This window comes from Aplysia californica, unplaced genomic scaffold, assembly GCF_000002075.1.
Source record: "Aplysia californica isolate F4 #8 unplaced genomic scaffold, AplCal3.0 scaffold00275, whole genome shotgun sequence".
NCBI lineage: Eukaryota > Metazoa > Mollusca > Gastropoda > Aplysiida > Aplysiidae > Aplysia > Aplysia californica.
The window spans coordinates 227982-235072 of NW_004797545.1; the positions used below are offsets into that span (position 1 = coordinate 227982).

Here is a 7091-nt window from a genome sequence, read left to right on the forward strand (position 1 = left end):
TCGAGTCGAGGCGATCGGCCCGATCGGCCGATCCCAGCCGTAGTGGGCACCCGTATAACATTTACCCCATAGAGACATTACAATGAAAGTGGGGTCCACTCAGCAATTCAATTCTCATTGTTACTCAATGTGCAAATGAACGCGTTACTCTCGGTACACAATCAGATAAATACACTTGCACAAACAAAGAAGAAGATATGGGATAACATCAAGAGGCTCGCCGGGGATAGGGAAATGTGGAAAGCGCTTGTTTGTGGCTTATACCCTGATCTAAGATGAGAAAGACAATTAAATGACGATGATGATAATGATTATGATGATGTTATGTTCTACCAGAAGCTTCCAAAACGTTCATTTCTCCAAACTCTCACAACCATAATTTCGTCGTCTGATAGTCAATGCACCACTCTCGCTCCCTCCCCCCCCCCCCAATCCCCAACACACCTTTCCAACCTGTTTTCTTCACCTTCATTAAAATCGACAGTCTGTTATCAGGTTTGGCAATAAGCAGGATGCTTAGGCGTTGAATGTGTTGTTCTTAACTAGAACCGGGCTCCAAGGTGGATTAGTATTTCAGATTCCTCAACACCCAAATCAAACACAAAGAATTCTATCACCGGTACCCAGAAAAAGCAGAATCTTTAGAGTAGCAGGCCGGGGTTTTTTTTAACGACGACGAGTTCTTGGGCGGAGCCCACGGTAAATACATGTGTGTATGTGTGTGTGTGTGTGTGTGTGTGTGTGTGTGTGTGTGTGTGTGTGTTTGAGTGCGTGTGTGTGCATGTGTGTGTGTCTCTGTAGGCCTACGTGTCTGTGAGTGTGTGTCTGTGCGTGTGTGTTTGACCATAATATTATCTTAGTATATCCTTTCACATATTTAACTTCATACCTCATATTAAGGGTAATAGTTTTGTTGATATTCATCGAATATTTCTTTTAACAATCCAATAAGACTGTGCATTCAGTTTCCAACAAAGGAAAACTCGTTGATTGAAAAGAGAAAAATGCCTATAACCTCCAGTTTTGGACGTACAGTTGTCACGGGTCGAAGTGCAAAGTGACAGCTTCATTAAACAACTATGATTACCTCTGGCTTTAATCAAGGCTTCATATTGTCTGTGCATTCGCTGAATGAGGTGATCAGGGGCGGCTCGTGGGTCTAAAAAGTGGGCGTGCACAATTAAGCTATCTTAGGCTGAAGATAATCAGGGGCAGAGTAAATGGGATGGTGTATAATTTTAGGATCTTTGGGTTGGTGAAGGAAGACCTTGTGCTTTTATTTTCATTCTTTTTACTTGTGGCTTTGACTTCTAGAACTAAATCTGTTTGTTAGCTAAACGTCAATTTCATTCATCCTGCATTAGAACTGAACACTCAAATAATACCTTTCACCACTCCACTACAAAACCGTTCAAAAGCACAACTCATAGGACGGCGACTTAAGTATGTCACGTTCACCTCCCTCAGGTTCACGGTCACAGAGTTACTTAAAATAGCGACAAGACAATGAACTAATCACAATTCACTTGAGCACTCCGCTGGAATGCTCCGGGGCCCACATAATTTTGGTATGGAAAAATGCACAGTTTATGGCGTTTATTTTTAGATTGCCTACTGTGGGCTATGTTTCGGCGCTATTCGGCAGGAGCACATTTGAGATGTGCCGTCTTATTAATATTAATGTACCGTCAAACTCTCTACAAGTGTCGTCATCGCTTGGGTTATCCCAAAGAGCAATTTATAGGTCAGGTTTCCACTGTTGACTATCCTGTTATGTTTAGATACAGTGCATGAACTTAGGCATGGCATAGTAGATGTTTTAAGGCGCTATAGAATAGAAATGACAGTTGCGCGCCAGTGAGGGCCTTGTTTTGATATAATATTTGGCTAGTGTTTGTTTCTGGCGTCTTTTATTTTATTATTGTGGGTGCTTTACGTCATAAAACATTAAAACATTTTGGGCGGCACTGCACGACCGTGCTCTATGGACGAACTGCGCCTGGAGGTGATATTGTCCACTGAAGGATGTTATTCCATTCTTTTTTTTTGTAACTGAGCAAGGGTCCGGGGCTGACGTGGTCTGGCACGAATGGGGCGATCTAAAATTGATATCTTAATATTATTGTGTGTGCTTAATTGAGGAGAGATTTGGTGAATGCGCTGGTCATGGTTGCAGGAGGGGAATCTTAATAGCTCTGAGAAACTGATTCGTCACAGCAGCTTTATGAGCAGGTGTATTATCATTCATAAGTAATGTGTGTCTTTCAGTTTCGTTTTGAAAGTGAAGTACGACGTATGGCTTGAGAACCTGGTTGACATCGCCTTGAGCTGTTATGTTCCCATGAATATGCACAAGTGCGGTCTTGCCTGCATTGCTGACTCCAGCTCATACCATGGCGCTGCCTCTACCGAAATTGTTTGCGTGTCTGATGCAAGCTGGGGTGCAACTTTCAAACAGTCTTTTATAGAATCTGGCCCATCCATCATTTCGATCCAGCTCAAATCGGAACTCATCTGATAAAATGTACGTTTTTTCAAAAGAGACATAGCCATCTCACGCGATGCTGTGCCCAATGAAGTCTGTTCCGGGTGTGATGGGGCTGCAGCTTTGGGCGACACACTAGGAATCTAACTCGAAAGTTACTTTCTTTCAACTCCAACGATGAATAATAGTCATGGCGGAGATCGGACTGCCTTTTCTGATTCTGTTCTGCCTATCTCAGGCCTGTGTTACCGTTACCGTTCTAAATTGATTTCTAAAGTGTTGCGTTCTTTCTGCCTCCTGCTCGCCTGGGTCTGTCCCTTGAAGAGCGTATTGTTGTCAGACAATCTCGTGTTTTTCATCAAGTGTGTCTGCTCACGGTGAACCTTCTCGCAGTTAATGAAAGCGGGGTGCCCACCCGAAGCGTTTCAATACTTTGGTTTTTCTCCCATTCATTCAGCCGAGTTACAAAGTGAATCGACGCAGAGAAAAAAACTTTTAATGCGGCAAACAATTATTTGAAATGGGCCATAGTTTACGTGCATAGTTTTTGTTTCACAATATTTGACGGAATATCAAAACTATGTGAATGGCATCGCCAGAGAAAAAATACACCAGCACGTCTTTGTGAACACAGCACACACGCGACAAGGAACTTGCATGAGATGTGGAAAAAAATTCAAAACAATTGAATGTTTGAGTCATAAACTTGTAAAATATTTGAAGTTAAAACTGTTAGAGTACATTTGTACATGATAATGACATAATATATCGTAGATTTATATATCATGTATGTATATATTATAATATTCTCTTCTACATGATACACAAGCACATACACTCACGTACAAAACAAAACAAACACACACGCACACACACACACACACACACACGCACACACACACACACACACACACACACACACACATATATATATATATGCGTGCATACACACATACACAAAAAAACAACAACACAACAGCAATCACAGACTTACCTGGTGAGAACAAACGCTGCTCTTTCCTCCTCCCATTCTCTCCCACCTACAGAATGTGCTGAGAAATGCTGCGATGTCTCTCTCCCTCTCTCACTCACTCCTTCCCTCCCTCCCTCCCTCCCCCCCACAACGCTCAGCCCGCTGACTGACAGATTCCCTTCCACCACCACCCTCCCCCACCACCCTTTTCCCAGCCCCAGCCTTGCGTATGCTCCCAATTGTTTTCTACGCTGGGCCATACGACTAGCGATCGATGACAAGATCAATTAATGATCTGAGGCTGGCATCTATGGTCAGATCAAACGCGTTTCCAGGAGACAGCACGAGGCGCACGAAGCGTACGAGGGCGTAAATGTGCTGAGGCGGGAGGGGGCCACATGTAGTGTGGAATTGCATACATTTAGCAGGGCGGGGGGGGGGGGGGGTGTTCCTGTTTTTATTTGGTTTTCTTTTCTAGAAAAATAAACATGCAAATTGTAATTGCACCGGCAACGCTGATTCTGAAATCTACAGAAATGTAAAGGGTTTTATTTAATAAAATATGTATTTAGTCGTGCTATTCTGTCATCCAGATCTGTGTCTGCGTTTTAAAAAGATGAATCTCGTCGCAGTTGGGTTCGTTGTTTGTTTCAGTAAGGTTTTACGGCGCTCGCAACTACATAAGGTCATATTATGAGCGCCTGCAAGGGGTGGATGTCAACAGGGAAGTCCAAACGGTGAATCAGGCTTACTCTTTTCACCTCTCTAGCCTCAACAGTACAAAGTCTCCTTCGATTACCAAGACACCCCGGAAATATCAGATCACAAAAGAGTGACAAACATACAAAAAAGTATAGGCAAAATGACGATAGTGAGGATGAGAAAAGAAAAAGCAGCAGTTCCCCCTATGTTGTACATGTAGTTGTTCCGGCACACTATGAGCATGACCTCGATAAATCAGCCCATTTACAATTCTACTGAGCATAAGAACATGTTAAATCCTCCCTTTGGGAATGGCCTAACCTAAAGACACTACAGTCAGTAGCACTGTTCGGGTGGGCATGGTATGGGTTCAATGTTCGGATGGCGAACTTTTTATCAAATACAATGTGTTTTTAAAAAGATGACCCATTAAAAGGGCAATAGCACGGTCAGCGCCGCACAAACTTCAACAAAACGTCGCACAAACAGCCCACTGAGTATAGATTTTTTTTTTTAAACAACATCTTTTTAAATGTTCATATAAAGAAAATCGACAGACATATCCGTGCAACACCAACTTTTGAAACGTTCGACCAAAATTGGGTAAAGGGAAAAACGTTACACTCATGTGTTATAAAATCATTCATTATGTGCAGTTACTGTGCATTAAAAAACACATTTATTTAAGTCTGACATGAAAAAATAAACCTAAGGAAATGGAGGCTATTTGGAATGCATTTTATACTCCACGTGTTAAACATTTCTCTCCTGACAAGCTTGAATATATATAATGTCGTTTTATATAATTTAATGTTTAATAATCCTGTGGCAATGTTTCTGAACCGGTTCTTTTGACCCCCTATTCAGCATTGAGCTTCAACTGTTCGATTACATGTATATATGTTTTTTACCGTAGACTCTGTCCTACAAATAACTCCAAAAAAATTGCATGTATTGCACTTTGACTTTGAATGGGTCAGATTTTAAATGTATTCTTGCACAAATATCCTATATCTACACAATACAGTCAGTTGTAATTTATAGTGTAAAGTTGGCGTTTTATTCAGATTCAGTTCAAATGTGTGTTTTTTTAAACTCAATAATAGTTCTAAATCACGTGATCTTTTCATCTTTAAAATTGGACGTTCCCTGGCTGGAATTTTATTTTGCGAAGTGTTATAATTGAAATTGAGATAAAAATCCTTGCTCTTTAGATAGGTCCATTATTTTTCTTTCTTTTTTATAAGGCACCCGGTAATTCCGTTGGCCTCATGGGAATATGTATCCCACTCTGCCCACAACCCCCCCCCCACCCCCGCCCCCCCCCCCCCACCCCAACCCCTGATCGGCTCATAACATGCAAGATTGAAATAGCTCGTCTCCTAGGCCTGCGTTGATCTTGAAAGTAGCCGGGCGTAAGACATTCAGAGTACAATGTACCGGATACAAGAAAACGCTCACTTTTCTCATGATTTCTGCCTGACTTCCCGAGAACCTTGCTAAGTGTTGCAAGATGACTAAAGCTTTCGGGCTGTCGCACGAGATAGATAGATAGATAGATAGATAGATAGATAGATAGATAGATAGATAGATAGATGGATGGATGGATGGAAGGATTGATGGGTGGATGGATGGACGGACGGATGGATGGACGGGTGGATGGATGGATGGATGGACTGGCCTGGCTCTTCCTCGCTCACCTTTTATTCTCTAAGAACGTTCCACCGGGGAACAACGGGGTTTTGGTAAAAATAGTTAAGCGCCTCCAGCAAGGCGCTACTTTAGAATTAATTACAACGTTCTATCTGATATTTTTGGTTCTTTTGAGTTATATTTATATACTAAGACCATGCGAGAGAAACCAAATTTGAGTGTCCTATCTCTGTTCTATTAAAATCGTCAGATTATTTTTTGGGGGCCTACTGGTTATCAAGATATTAAAAGAAATTATGCATTCTAAAAAAACTTGTTATATTGTGAAACTCACAATTTTTAACGTCAAATTTTTCAAAGATAGGTACTGAACTGACATAATTTTGTAATTCTAGGGAATTGAAGGGTCATCAGCACCGCACACCAGCATGATACCAACTGAGCTATCAACACACCACTTATAAAACCAAGCTAAATATTTTAGCGGGTTTTTCTTTTTATTGGCGGGCTCTGTGATAGTAGGCTACATCACATGTACTGCTAAATGTAGTAAATGGTCGCTTTTAACCACACGGGGTCTATCCCGAAAAACGCTGTTTTGAGAAAATCGATGGTAAAGTTTTTGCCCCATATTCAATTTTTTTAAAGACAAGGAGAGTCTTCTCTATAACCAAATAATATAAATATACACACCAATGAAACCAAACTTCTCCTATAGGTAGGGCAATGCCCACTTCTGGTGTAGATCAAGATTTCTGAAATCACTCGAAATCTGGGTTAGCCCGCTTGTCCTTAAAAACGACCCAATGAAGTTGGGGAAATTGGGCTGGTAAAACCTGACTGTCCCTTTGGAACACCTACGATACCTGAATGCCAATCGACACGCCAGCAGTATAAAATAAGTGATTGCTGGTTGTCAGGATTGTGGGATTGGTAGGGAGGTTGTGGAAGAGGCGGGGAGGGTGAGGGTGGAGGGGCTTAACTTGTCTGCAATTCAGTGTGCACGACAAGGCATTATGGTGGCAAGAGGTGACGGTGTACACTTAGATCTACAGTACTTGTACGGGTGTATGTTTCGGTATAGAAGGTTCGAGAGTGGCGTATTTTTGTACCTGAGTTATTTTTTCTATGTTTGTGAGTTAGTGTTTGTGTGGTCCTGTGTGTGAAATAAACTGTGTTTCTGTCAGTCTCTCTCTCTCTCTCTCTCTCTCTCTCTCTCTCTCTCTCTCTCTCTCTCTCTCTCTCTCTCTCTCTCTCTCTCTCTCTCTCTGTGTGTGT

General features: G+C 41.8%; 1 protein-coding gene across 1 annotated transcript in view; it reads right to left on the reverse strand.

Moving 5' to 3' along the window:
- LOC101855802 overlaps positions 1-3574 on the reverse strand; it is a 27653-nt gene extending 24079 nt beyond the window's left edge. The window contains exon 1 of the mRNA XM_005101224.3: positions 3480-3574. The gene's annotated coding sequence lies outside the window, so the exon portion shown is untranslated. The remainder of the gene's footprint in view (positions 1-3479) is intronic.
- Between the last annotated feature and the right edge of the window lie 3517 nt (positions 3575-7091).